General features: G+C 38.2%; 1 long non-coding RNA gene across 1 annotated transcript; it reads left to right on the forward strand.

Moving 5' to 3' along the window:
- The first annotated feature begins 8,985 nt into the window (after positions 1–8,985).
- On the forward strand, positions 8,986–11,979 carry LOC136257708 (uncharacterized). Its single transcript, XR_010702126.1, has 3 exons — positions 8,986–9,125; positions 10,513–10,693; positions 11,463–11,979. It is a non-coding gene; the product is annotated as an uncharacterized lncRNA (long non-coding RNA).
- The last annotated feature ends 2,035 nt before the right edge of the window (positions 11,980–14,014 follow it).

The raw sequence follows: 14,014 nt of genomic DNA on the forward strand, positions 1-14,014 counted from the left end.
TGCCCACCTTCTTCATGGTCATGCGCATATATATATATACAACCATACTGTGTGCTGGGAGCTCACTATGTTTATGGTCGTGCAATAACACTTGTCTATAGTACACAGGAAATGTCTGTCAATTCTATACAAACTTTAATGTTTCAGTTGCATTCTTGTTTCCAGGAGACCAAATTACTCACAAATAAACAAGTCAGCAAGTTAGTATAGTTGTATCAAGAGTTCATAATATATATATTTAGGAGAGTATCCAACGCCTGTATTACTCCTTCAAAACACACTGCGTAATAATTGTGCAACATTGTGTAACATATCGGAATATTTTAGTATAATTTCAGTAAACTCCAACACATGGCTTCGCCATGAAAGACTTGTTGATAGGCGTTGATATACCAAAGGGAAGACCTGCAAGCACTTCAAGGCCATTATAGCTCTTGAAGCAAGTTAACACCCTTGGTGATGATGACTATTGCGTAACATTATTACGCAGTGCGTTTTGAAGGGGCAATACAGCGTTGGATACTCTCCTAAATATATAATTATATTATGTACTCTTGGTTGTATGCATATCTTGTTCAGTTAAGCAACAATTATAACAGACAAACCTAACAGACATAGGCGGCGGAAAGGGGGGGGGGGCTAGGGGGCTGAAGCCCCCCCCTCAGAATGATATCACACCGAAATTATCTTTCTTGAAGTGGGGCTGAAAACCGTGATAAAGATTGAGAAAACTCTTGTCAGTTGGTTGTGACCTTTTTTTTTTTTTTTTTTTTTTTTGGTCTCACCTTACCAAACTATAGAAATAAGTCTGGGTCAGCCAAGCGGAGCCCCCCTTCATATCAACTACTTCCTCCGCCGCTGCTAACAGATGTATATTTTGTGTCACTTAGTTGACTGCATGGCAGTCTCTATAATCCACTATACATATTTGATGTCTTACAATGTCAATTTGTAGTTCAGATTCACGTTTGTGTATCTTCTCCCATTCAACATCGATATCAATAATTTGTTGTTTCTCCATGTTCATTTCATCCTCAATACATAGTACAATATATACCACTGCATATCCTTCTTGTAGCTGGATTTGGTCAAATGCTGCAAAAAGAAATCAACAAACTGTATGTGATTATTGTTACACGTAGCTATCTTACCAATACAGGAAGTGATAATATCCTGCAATTGTTGTATGAACCTTCTGCATGTGTGGCATGGGTTTTGATTGAAGAATACTGGTAGTATGATTCTCTGATCAAACATATACAACCAGATGATGTAATCTCCTCTTTTTGCATACCCAACATGCACAGTAAAAACAAAGTAGTGAACGTCACTACTTTATGTAGTGACGTTCACTACTTTTAGATTCACTACAACGTAGTGAATTATCAAAGTAGTGAAGGTCACTACCAATGTAGTGACGTTCACTACATTTTAATTCACTACGTTGTAGTGAAATCATAATGTAGTGACGTTCACTACAAAAAGTAGTGACCTTCACTACATTTTAATTCACTACGTTGTAGTGAAATCATAATGTAGTGACGTTCACTACAAAAAGTAGTGACCTTCACTACATTTTAATTCACTACATTGTAGTGAAATCATAATGTAGTGACAGTCACTACAAAAAGTAGTGACCTTCACTACATTATAAATTTTTACTATACATCAATATAACAGCATGTCAAGAACACTGTTACTGTCAGTAACATTTAACATTGGTATATAAAGGACAGTTTCTGAGGTATCATAACAGACTATAAACCAAAATTGCAGGTTGATAGACTTCTTTAAATAAAATGTTACCTCTGAAAAATGACAACCTCTTTATAACAGTATGGTCACAAAGTGTCCACTAGAAGTATCATCTGCATATTTCACCACAACTATGTAAACTTGCTGTGTATTCACAGTAGTATAGGCTAAATGTAGCAAAACCAAACAAAATATCCGATTGTACATATGTGAGTGTGGGTGTGTGTGTGCATGTGCGTGTATGTGATAACACTGGAAAACAGCAGTCATGTATTGTAGCCTCAGATTTTCTATTGGTAGGGACTATACAGTACTGTAATGTACCCTCTAAGTACTTAAGTGAGCAAGTCCCTTGACTTACAACACGCGTTAACAACTCTTAATAGTTCAATATGACTGATAACACAACCATATGACAACTAAACTAAAATAGTCCAATAGACACTATATATACAAGTGTTAACCATTAATGACGTCATACATAATAACCTGATAATTACAACATGATTAAATAATAAAAGTCTGAGTTCATTACATCTCCCCCTTCTTAAGCTTTAACATATCAAGTATACTGAGAGGTATCAAATCGTTCTGGTGGCTGTCAAGTACGTGTTGACCGACGCAGTGTGGACTGCTCATCAATATTTGCTGTAGGTTGAGAAGTATCTGTTGATTGTCCGGCTGAGTCACTATTTACATAGTCCCAGTTAGTGTCATTTCTTGATGGTTGTTCTTCTTCTCTAGCCTTTATGTGATCAACATGACGACGAACTGTTTTGCCATCTAACAAATCTATGATGTAAGATAATGGTCCAGTTACCTTAGAGATTTTCCTGGAAGCCATTTCAGTTTGCTGTTATTGGCAAAGTTCTCAGCATACACTAAATTTCCTTCCACAAATTGGCGGTATGGCTTCTTGACATCATGATGTTTCTTCTGAGTCATTTGTGACTGTTGCACTTTGCTTGTAAGGCTTGGCTGCAGTAAGTCTAGCTTAGATCTTAACTTTCTTCCCATCAGTAATTCTGCTGGTGGTATTCCAGTGGTGGAATGTGGCGTAATTCGGTATTTAAACAAAAACTTTGCGAGTTTCTCGGTTATGCTTCCCTTTTCCTCTTTCATCTGGCGTAAAGCTTGTTTAAAGGTTTGCACTGCCCTCTCTGCCAGTCCATTAGATGAGGGATGGTATGGAGCTGAAAAAGTGTGTTTGATTCCATTCTGTTCCATGAATTCTTTGAATGTCTCACTCACAAAAGTTGGCCCATTGTCTGTGACAATCTGTTGTGGGAGGCCATGAGTTGAAAAGATTAAGCGTAATCTTGCAATGGTCTTTTCACTGGTTATTGTATCCATAACTTGTACATCTAACCATTTAGAGTGTGCGTCTACTAGCACTAAAAACATCCTCCCTAGATAAGGACCTGCAAAATCCAAATGAAGTCTGCTCCAAGGCTGTGCAGGCCATTCCCATGGGTGAAGTGGAGCCTTGGCTGGAGCTGTACTGGTCTGTTGACAGTTACAACACTTCCTAGCTATTTCTTCAATCTCAGAATCCATCTTTGGCCACCAAATGTAGGATCTGGCCAGAGCTTTCATCTTGCTTGCTCCTAAGTGGGTTTCATGTAACTCATCCAACACAGATTTCTGACCTTGGGTTGGTATCACCACTCTAGCTCCCCATAAGATGCAGCCATTTAGAACAGTAAGTTCACCTCTGCGTGACTTGAATGGCTTGAATTCTTCAACTAGTTGTGTGGTTGGCCAGCCTTGTAGGATGTATTGTCGAACTCTTGAAAGAATTGGGTCAGTGTCTGTCCATCGTTTGATGTGTTCTGAACTGGTCGTGGTGGTTGACAGATGGTTTAGCAAATGTACAAGATCACCTGGAATGCAATCGGAATCAGTGGTAGCTTTTCGCGGTAAGCGACTAAGAGCATCTGCATTTCCAAGCTTCTTTCCAGGCTTGTACTTGATAGTGTAGGAATAAGCACTTAGAGTGAGTGCCCATCTCTTGATTCTAGAGGATGCTGTTGGTGAAATTGCCTTAGAATTGCTGAAAATGTAAGACAGTGGTTGATGGTCAGACTCAATCATGAATTGTCTACCATAAAGATAGTTGTGAAACTTTCCAACAGCAAACACAACTGCTAGGGCTTCTTTTTCTAATTGGCTGTAATTCTTCTCTGCTGCTGTTAGAGTTCTGGAGGTATATGCTATTGGTCTTTCTTGGCCATCATCCATGATATGGGACAAAACACCTCCTAGCCCATATTGAGAGGCATCACATGCCAACACTAACTGTTTTGAATTGTCATAATGTACCAAGAGTGCATCACCTTGTAGTGCATTCTTTGCTGCCTGGAAAGCTTTGACTTGCTTGTGATCCCAGGTCCACTTGGACTCTTTTTGAAGTAAAGCATACAGTGGAGCTAACTTGGTTGACAGGTTTGGCAAAAATTTGGCATAATAGTTGATGATGCCTAGAAATGACCTCAATTCACTAACATTTTGTGGTTCTGGAGCTTCTCTGATGGCTTTTACTTTTTCTTTGGTAGGGTGTAACCCATGTTGATCAATTACATGACCAAGGTACTCAACACTACGTAGCATAAACTTGCATTTTGTCAGATTCAATGTTAACCCAGCTGTTGCCATTATACCAAGAACTTTGTCTAGGTTTTCAAGGTGTTCTTTCACTGTTGACCCCGCCACTAATAGGTCATCCAAATAAACTGACACGCCTTTGCACCCTTGAAAAAGGTTTTCCATGCATCTCTGAAAAACTGCTGGTGCAGCAGAAACACCAAATGGCAATCTTGTATATTGGAATAAACCCTTGTGAGTGTTAATGGTAACTAACTCTCTGGAATTCTCATCTAGTGGCACTTGCAAGTATGCTTGTGACATGTCAAGTTTTGAAAAATATTTTCCACCTGATAAAGCAGCAAACAAGTCTTCCACCCTTGGTAGTGGATATGCATCTACTTTGGCTGCCTTGTTAATAGTAACCCTATAATCACCACAAAGCCTCACAGTGCCATCTTTCTTTAAAACTGGTACAACTGGTGCTGCCCACTCTGAATGTTGTACTGGAATTATTATTCCTAGCCCCTCAAGTCTCTCTAACTCTGCTTCTACCTTTTCTCTTAAAGCCAAAGGAATGGTACGGGCTTTAAAGAACTGTGGTGCTACATCTGGTTTTGTTTGTAGCTTGACCTTTACACCTTTCAAGGTACCAAGTTTGTTAGAAAATACTGTGGTATGCTTGTCTAATATCTCTTGTAAACCAGCAGGTGTTAAGAGACTGTTAATTACACCAACAGTTAGGTTAAGGCTTCCTAACCAGTCTCTTCCCATGAGATTTGGACCTCTCCCATTAACAACATACACTTGTAATTGCTGTGTTATCTCACCATACTTGACCTGTATTTTGGCTGTTCCCAGGATACACAGAGTCTCTCCTGTGTATGTCTTGAGATGCACATCTGTTTTCTGCAAGGCTTGAGTATGGCTTCTGCTGCAGATTCTATCATAGGTAGCTTTGTTGATGAGAGATAATGATGCACCCGTGTCAACCTCCATCTCTACTGGAACCTGGTTGATGTCTACTTGAACGATAATAGGGTTTGGGCTGTTGCCTTCAACTGTAAACATGCCATATGAGCTATCAGAGTCTCTGTTGTGCCCTGTAGCAACAGTGGTTACATCATCTTCCTCAACATAATGGTTTGACTTTTGGTTAACTTGTTGGCTCTTCTTGCCTTTCTGTTTTGACTTACAAGCCTTAGCTATGTGCCCAACCTTCTTGCAAAGGTAGCATTCAGTAGTACGAAACTTACACACATTTGCTAAGTGTTCACCCAAGCATCTGTAACATGTGACTGCAGATTGGGTCTTGGATCTTCCTGTTGTGGAACGCTGTTGTGACTTCTGGATTGGTGTGTAGTGGATGTCCTTTTGTGCCATAGTTGTGTCATTGGCCTTCAGGTCTTTTGTTCCCTTTTCAGCTGTCTCCATGGTTAAAGCAATTTCCAAAGCCTTTTCATAGGTTAGGTTTTTCTCAGCTAACAGTTTGCGCTGAATACCTTCATGATTGACTCCACACACCAGCCGGTCTCTCAGCATGTCTTTCAAAGTGTCTTTATATTCACAGTGTTCAGCTATCTTTCGTAGTGCAGCAACAAATGCAGCAATAGGCTCACCAGCTGCTCTGGTTCTGTTATAAAACTTGAAGCGCTGGACTATGAAACTTGGCTTAGGATCATAATGAGCTGTGATAATTTCCACCAGAGTATCAAATTTAGCAGTGTTCAAAGTCTCTGTGTCCACTATGCTGCGAATTGTCTGGTAGGTCTCAGGTCCACAGCCAGAAAACAAAATAGCACACTTCTTCTCATCACTCTTTACATCATTGGCTATAAAGTAGTAACAAGCTCTTTCTATGTATGCTGTCCAGTGCTCCTTAGCCGGATTAAATGCTGAGAGTTCACCATGAGTTGCCATCTTCACAGGTTGTGCTTCTTGTATATAAGTAGTAACAGTTTATCCTCGTCGCCAGTGTAATGTACCCTCTAAGTACTTAAGTGAGCAAGTCCCTTGACTTACAACACGCGTTAACAACTCTTAATAGTTCAATATGACTGATAACACAACCATATGACAACTAAACTAAAATAGTCCAATAGACACTATATATACAAGTGTTAACCATTAATGATGTCATACATAATAACCTGATAATTACAACATGATTAAATAATAAAAGTCTGAGTTCATTACAAGTACATTTGATAAATTTCTAATTTGAAGATTAAGATTCCCACCCGAAGCCATTTATTGATGTGAAAAGGATGCTTATAAGAAGATACTATGAGTTTGCACATGAAAGATCACGACAACCTTTAGAAATTTGAAGGGGATACGGTATGGGATGCTGCTGTCAATGCTAAGGAGCTAGGATTTACTTCACAAAGGACTTTCATTCATTGATTAGGTTCAATATGCACTTCTGCAGGAACGTCAATGAAGTCTTTGCAGACATTCTACTAGGCTGTAGTAAGCCAAGTAAAAAAGTTTTGACTACTTTTCTGGACATGGGGAAACTAGGCAAATCTGATGTCAAACTGTACTCATAAATTTTAGTATGTAAATGCTATAAATACCTGCATTTATGAAACCACTAAACTTTCACATTCATGTAATCAAAATGGTAAATGTAAAATATTATATAACATCAACTATACGTACTGTTAAGTTCAACAATGGAATATATGTATACGTATAATGTACATACGTAACAAAAACACATCTTTGACCAGCTTCTGCTTTTCTTTTCATCTTTCATCCAGCAGCGGGCAGAACGAGCCTGTAAATGAAAAACAATATATCATGTACATGTATCTGGAAACATAGACATTTTGTGAAATGTGCCTGTTCTGTATTTATTAGGGATGAAAAACTTACTCGCTAAGGAAATTCACTCAGACAGTAAAGATGTGTGCTTTCTAGAATCCACTCAAACTAGCTCATTATGTCACACGACCATACAAATCCCCTTCTAGCCTGAGTATTCCTAGGGTTTGCAGGTCGAGACATGGTCAGGGTTTACATTGTCAGTACTTACCCGGTAGGTGGGAAACTATAATTTTCAGTGATGCAAATCCCCACCTTGGCCAGGCAATAAAAATGTAAAGCTTCTCTAATTGCAAGTCCTGATTTTGACTTGAAAGGCAAGCCATGCAAATGGTAACCCAGAACCTTTGCATTATGCAATGTTTCAGAGTCTAACTGTTATGCTTTAATTTATAATACAAATACTGTATTGCCTTGAGTTATGCACTTATCAGTGTAATCCCCGACTACCACTGATACGGGGTGAGGTGGGGGCAAACAGGCTGTGTGAAATAGTTCACTTGTGAAGGTGGGTTGATATTTCCCTGGTTGAGAATATGTAGCTGACACAGATAGATAGTCTGGGCATGTGAAACTATGTTGGGTGGAGGTGCATGTGTGTGGAGTATTTTCTGTCCAGCTTTAGACTATATAGAACAAGTGCCCGCAAACAACATATATGTGACCAGATTTGCGAGAAGGCGTCTTCCACACACATCTAATTTACCAAATTTAATGACTCATAACCAGACCTCTTAACTATCACAATTTGGTCATGAGACGCACGATTTCAGCCTTCATATCACGACCACTTGTTGATCTCATGATTTCCAATAAAATTTTCTAAGGCACACTAAATCTCCTTGATTTAAGCCCCAAAAGGTATCACGTGATCAGTTAATTAGAATAGTGGGGCGCCTCTGTATTTTGAGCTAGTGTGCTAAGTCTTTTCTCAAAGGATTTCACCTTTAAATAGGGCTCAGTTCATTGAGTTTGGCAGCAAAGTGACTTGATCGTGACATATTCAAAAGTATGGGAAACCGCGAAGAATTAGGTGAAATCCTACCAGTTGTGTTATTACAAATGTTTATTGCTTAATTTCGGTTGTTGTGAGGTGTACTTGTGTGGAAAATCTGTGTTGAACACTAAATCCACAGCTGGATACTGATTACTCAAGAAATGGGTGGTGATTTCAACAATGAATCACTGGTGAACCAGTACATCAGCTGAGTTGAAAGACTGATATCACGTGATTCAACGATGGAGCAAAATAGTAGGTTCTTCTCATATAGTAGGCTACACTATAGTACAGAGATATTATAAGCTGCGGTAAACAGCAGTACTGTACTCACATAGCTAGCTAGTTGTGCCTTTTAAAACATTTTTTTGTTAAAACAAATGTAGCTATGTGCATGAGCCCCAGCACAAAGATGGTAGGATTCACAGCTGCATGGGGATGGGTGGCTGGCTTTCTCACAACCAGATCTGCTTCCAGGTTGAGAGGTCTGTCATAACTTTAGACTGAAAAGGCTATTGATTACAAAATTGGACAGTAGTGAGCACTAACATAGTTTAGTGGATGGACAAATTTTCAAGTTAATACATTCCTTGAGCAGTGAGTTATGGACTTCTGAGTTCATAGAATTGGATGTGTGTGGAAGACCCCTTTTCATAAATCCAGTCACATACCGAGTAACCATTAATTATCTATGAAGGAACACACCTAACACTCACACTTAAGTTTCATGATGATTCTGTATAAGGCCACCCCATGTAGTTTCCCATCATCCGTCCAGCATCGTGTCTGGGCGCCACATATGTCCCAAAGTCAGCAATTGCGCCCTGAACTATTAGAATAGTAAAGTTGTACGAAAGTATTAGAATACTCGTACAGGATCCATGTATCAACAGATCAGTGAATCTCTAGACGTAGACTCGTATGAACCGAGAAGTTTATTACCATCACTAAACTGGCAAGCGTGAGTTACGTGTGCAGTTTGCTCAGTAACTTACATAGCACGGTAAATGTAACTGTATCGTCCCAGGACTGGGCAGAGTTTGCCTCTCTGCCCACTGTTTAAGTGTTTATTTATATTATTATCATTGTCAAAACTGTATCGTTGCCATTTCTAAGCTTTATAGTTAACACATTGATTCGAGACAATATAAAGTCAACTCATAAACTGTTGCATGGTATGACTAATCATTTTTTTCTCGGGCTAAATGGACTGTGGCACGTGCGGTGCCAGCAGCTGATCGAAGAGCGAACTTGTACATGTACCTGAAAGCCCATCCTTGGAGAGACATCATCTGATCAGCAAAATAAATACCTGTGGATGTTTTTCAGTATTAGCTCCTACTGTTTATCTTATAACAGCCCATTGCTTTTCAACTCCTTCTAGACAACAAAATCCATTTAACAGAGCCCGGTTGGGGGTAATGCATTACGTTATATTACTTTCTGCAGTAATTATGTATGTGCTGCATGACAAAGCAATGAGTAATGTAATTTATAATGGACATTACATCCGGAAATTGTAATGCATTACTTCTAATGTGCATTGTATCCAGCACATGATTGATTACATTTGGGCCTGACAACACTGATATAGTGTATGGGGAGTGTCCTTCTATAACAAAGAAGTTTTTATTGCTGAACTATACCAGAGAAAGTGTGGCTCACTGGTGTCACTTGTAGTTATAGGTGTCAGAAGGTTGCACTTAGTTTAAAGCTTATAGTGAACAAGTGTATAATGTGTAATAATAGTTACTGAGTGGACCCCTGTTTACAAATTACAACTACTATAGTATGTTCACGTTGAGCTGAACCCTCAAAAACATTTAATAACTCATGGATGTAATTACACACGATCTTGAAATTTGGCTCATTTGTAGTACTGCTTGACCTGCTAAAAAAATTTAAAAATCTTGTTGTTCAAATGTTAGACATAATATTTACAGTCAATCAAAATTTTCACAATACATTTCCTATGGGGAAGCCATATAAGTACAGTGTCCAATACAGCCCTTTCCCAAACTTGTAATGGAGCCAAACCGTACGTGTCTGTTGTTGACACCTTTGCTGTTACCAATAATCATCTAGTTGGCTGAAATGTTAACTCTGTTGAGAAAAAATCCACTTTTAATTTTTAGGCGTTTTTCAGGATTCAGCTCAACGTGAACATACTATAGTTGTAGCCCTCAGAGTAATGACTTTTTTTGAGAGTAAACTTTACTATAATGTGTTCTATTGTTGTTGTCATAGTTGTTGTATATACGTATAATATTTTGAATATGTGTGTTCACAACTAGTTGTCAAATACATGATATTTCAAGCAGATCATTGTTTTGCGTTGCATTCCATAGGGCTTTGATACTGCCAACGAATGATAAGTGCTGTGTGTTTGTTGTCGCCGAACTGTTATTTCAGATGTACCAAGGACTTCATAGCCATGAAAATGATGATACATGACTGTATGCAAAGCTGATGTAACAAATAATACTTCTTCACATGTTACGATGATCTCCATTATCTTCCCAAAGGACGGTAAGTTATTATCAAATTCAAGTATAACAGCCTTATCTTTGTGATATCTTACTCCATCAGTTGTAATTTTGGTATTTCTGTAAAAACATGTACGTACATGTCTAGTGAGTTTGTGAAACAGTATTAATCAGTTTTGCCTTTCCTTTACTATGTACAGTATCCCTTAGCAATACAGTCTCACATAGCCAGGTCACTGTACTTTTCTTTTGTGTGTGGATAGGAAAAATGGGACTAAACCTACAGCGGACTAATTGTATATTATAGTTTTATATTGGGATGGGGTGCATTATATAGACATACTAGAATATCTATAGACTTGAAATGTTGTACAACAAAACTAAATGGTTGTCTTTGGTTTTCCAGAATTTAGTTAGGCTTATTGTTGATCCAGAGTGCTAATAAGGACCTATGAGTTGCAACCCACAGCTGAACAAATAGCTGGTCCTTTACAAGCAGCTAAGCCTTCAAAGCTGCTTTTAATATAGAAAAGTAATAAAACAAGGTTGTTAATTTTTTTCTTTTATATGACCATGGCAAATTATTTGATTGGTGGCATAGTAGTTGATGTAAGTCAAATTATATACACAAGCAATAATACTGCATGTGATGACATACAATCAAGATTTCATGCAATCATAATTTTGGAATTTTAATTAATACTTAGAGCACATGTCTTACAACAAATACATTGGAATGCATTCCCTCAGTATTTTGTATGTGCATAAGTATGCTAGACCAACTTATTGACATTTTTTGTTGCATTTGAAAGGATGGAAGCACAGAAGATGTGGTAAAACAGTTGCCCATGGCACAACCATGTATTGTTCTAAAAAGGGATGAGGAGGACAAACTACAGCCCGCTCTTGTGGCTGAGAGATCAATTCTTTGTGTGGTGCCACCAGAGCTGGCTGCCATCCATCTATTGGGTGCATTTTATATATTTTATATGCACTACACAGAGGGCTGCAGCAACTTCTACGCAGCCCTTGAATCCATTCTCCTTGGCTGCAATAAGCCAGGTAGAAAGACTCGTTTGGCTGCTTTTCTGGGGAGACTAGGCTACTCCAATGAAGAATGATACTAAACTCTATAAACAAACGTGCAGTACTGTGTACTCATGGCAATGCTCATATTGTGTGTATGTACTCATAGCATACTTATATGCACTCTCATAGCGTATTCATTTACATGTACTTTCATAGTGTATTCATATTAGTAATAATGTACAGTACTCATGTAAACTTCATACTAACATATTCTAAGGAATATACAGTATTTTATGCTCCATAATATATACTACGTAAATAAACCACATATAGTCTAAAATTATAGTACCTTAACATCTAAGATAATAATACTGAGTATCTAGTTTTGTTTTTAAATGCAACGTAGCCACCCTGAAGACACATCCTTTGCCAGCTTCTTTCCAAGTTACAACTTCTTTTTTATCTTTCATCATGCAGTGGCCATTACAGATCTGCAATAGAAAACAATACTTAAAACTGAAAAGATATAATGAAATAATTACAAATATTTTGTGACTGCGTATGTGATTGGCTGAGCAAAGACCGGTTATTTTCGCCCATTCCTTGGATTCTATTTTATTGCTTCTCCGTTATCTATAGTAACAAAGGAGTGGACAAAGAAAAAGACCATTCCAACAATGAAGTGACCATGGTAAACTTAATTTTTACCGCATCACCCATAACTCATATGGCTTCTGATGTATATACATGAAATAAAAATTGTCCCATGAAAAGGCAAATCTGATGGTTTATATAGGTTTTATTGATTCGTGCTTTGTTTCAGTACATAAAAACTAAAACATGCACAATTTTTTACGTAGCATGCATATTTTTATACTCAATACTTTTTTACTGCAAAATAGAACCATACAAAAACAGCTGGTTTTCGCTCACTATTATAACTGTGGATAATTGACTCTGCTATATCTGATTACTAGAGTTCCATTAGCTACAGTATTAAGTAACTCTTGGTACCTCCGAGTTTACCCTTAAGACTTCTGAGAAAGCTGGTAATGTCTCAGTGACACTATCATTTGGCAGTGTTTCATGTAGGGTTGGTGGTGAGAGTATTCATGGCAGCAGGCAATCACATATTATATGCATAATTCAATTATTTGTGAATGGTTATCGCTATCATACAGAAGCGATCATGGAATTGAATTGAATAAAAGCCGATGGCATATAACAGGTTTAGCATCATCCTGTTTCTTGCAGTATTGAAATGTTAAATATTTGCTCAGCACTTGCATTTACTGGAAGTGATACAATACAGACTGGAAATACGGCTGGTCAAATATAAACACAGGGGCAGATCCAGGGAGTTCAAAGGGTTCCATGGAACCTCATTCTGGAAATTCCCCATGCTAAATCCGCCATTGCTTTGGTTCCATTCCAAGAAGCCAAAATGCTCCAAATGGCTCTCTATAAATTCTCTCTTGAAAAGCACCCTAGTGATATGACTATGGTTGACAGTCTCACAGTAAACAATGAAGGTGCAAGATACTCTAATAGAGCATACCAATACTACAAGAACAATGGCTGGTCTCCGTAGTCAAGCAATGAATAGATGTTTGGTTCCCCTTTTGCATTGGTCCCATCAGCAGCATATGGAGAATATAGTAATTGTTTAAACAGAACAACTTCTGAATTTACTTCTGGGGGTTGCACAATGTAAGGATTCCACCCATACCCTACTAGAAAGAGTACTACCCTGGCAGCACCCACTCCTTCACAAAAAGAGGAAGGGTCTGGTCACTCTCACTATAGCATTACAGAGTTGCAACTATGGAAGATAATTATAAACAATGAGATCACAATGGCAGCAAGAATGGCATGTTTAACAACCATACGAAGTAAGCATAGTTATAGGTTAAACAAACTCAACCAAAAAGCACAACCAAAAAAATAGTTTTTATATTGATTAGGCATCACGAGTACACCAGCTCCAACTACATGGCCCTCTACCTCTATCTTTTGTTCTTTTAAAGAACACCCTATTGTTGACTACAAGCAGCCATTACATCTTCACAAAACATATTACATAATTCCAAGAGCTATTATTAACTCTTGATAATTCTATAGTATCAATGCATGGTAACTTAAAAAAAAATTGTGATTACCAACAACATAATCTGATTGGCACAGCCTGTTTTCTGTAACATGCTACTGATTTGAATGCTAGAGTAACCGGACCAGGATGGGCACCGGCACATTATACAGTACCTGAATTAAAATAACTCGACCAGAAATGAAAATCTTCTAGCACTTGCAAAGTCGAGGCTTCATATTCTGGGAA

This window comes from Dysidea avara, chromosome 6, assembly GCF_963678975.1.
Source record: "Dysidea avara chromosome 6, odDysAvar1.4, whole genome shotgun sequence".
NCBI classification, from domain to species: Eukaryota; Metazoa; Porifera; class Demospongiae; order Dictyoceratida; family Dysideidae; genus Dysidea; species Dysidea avara.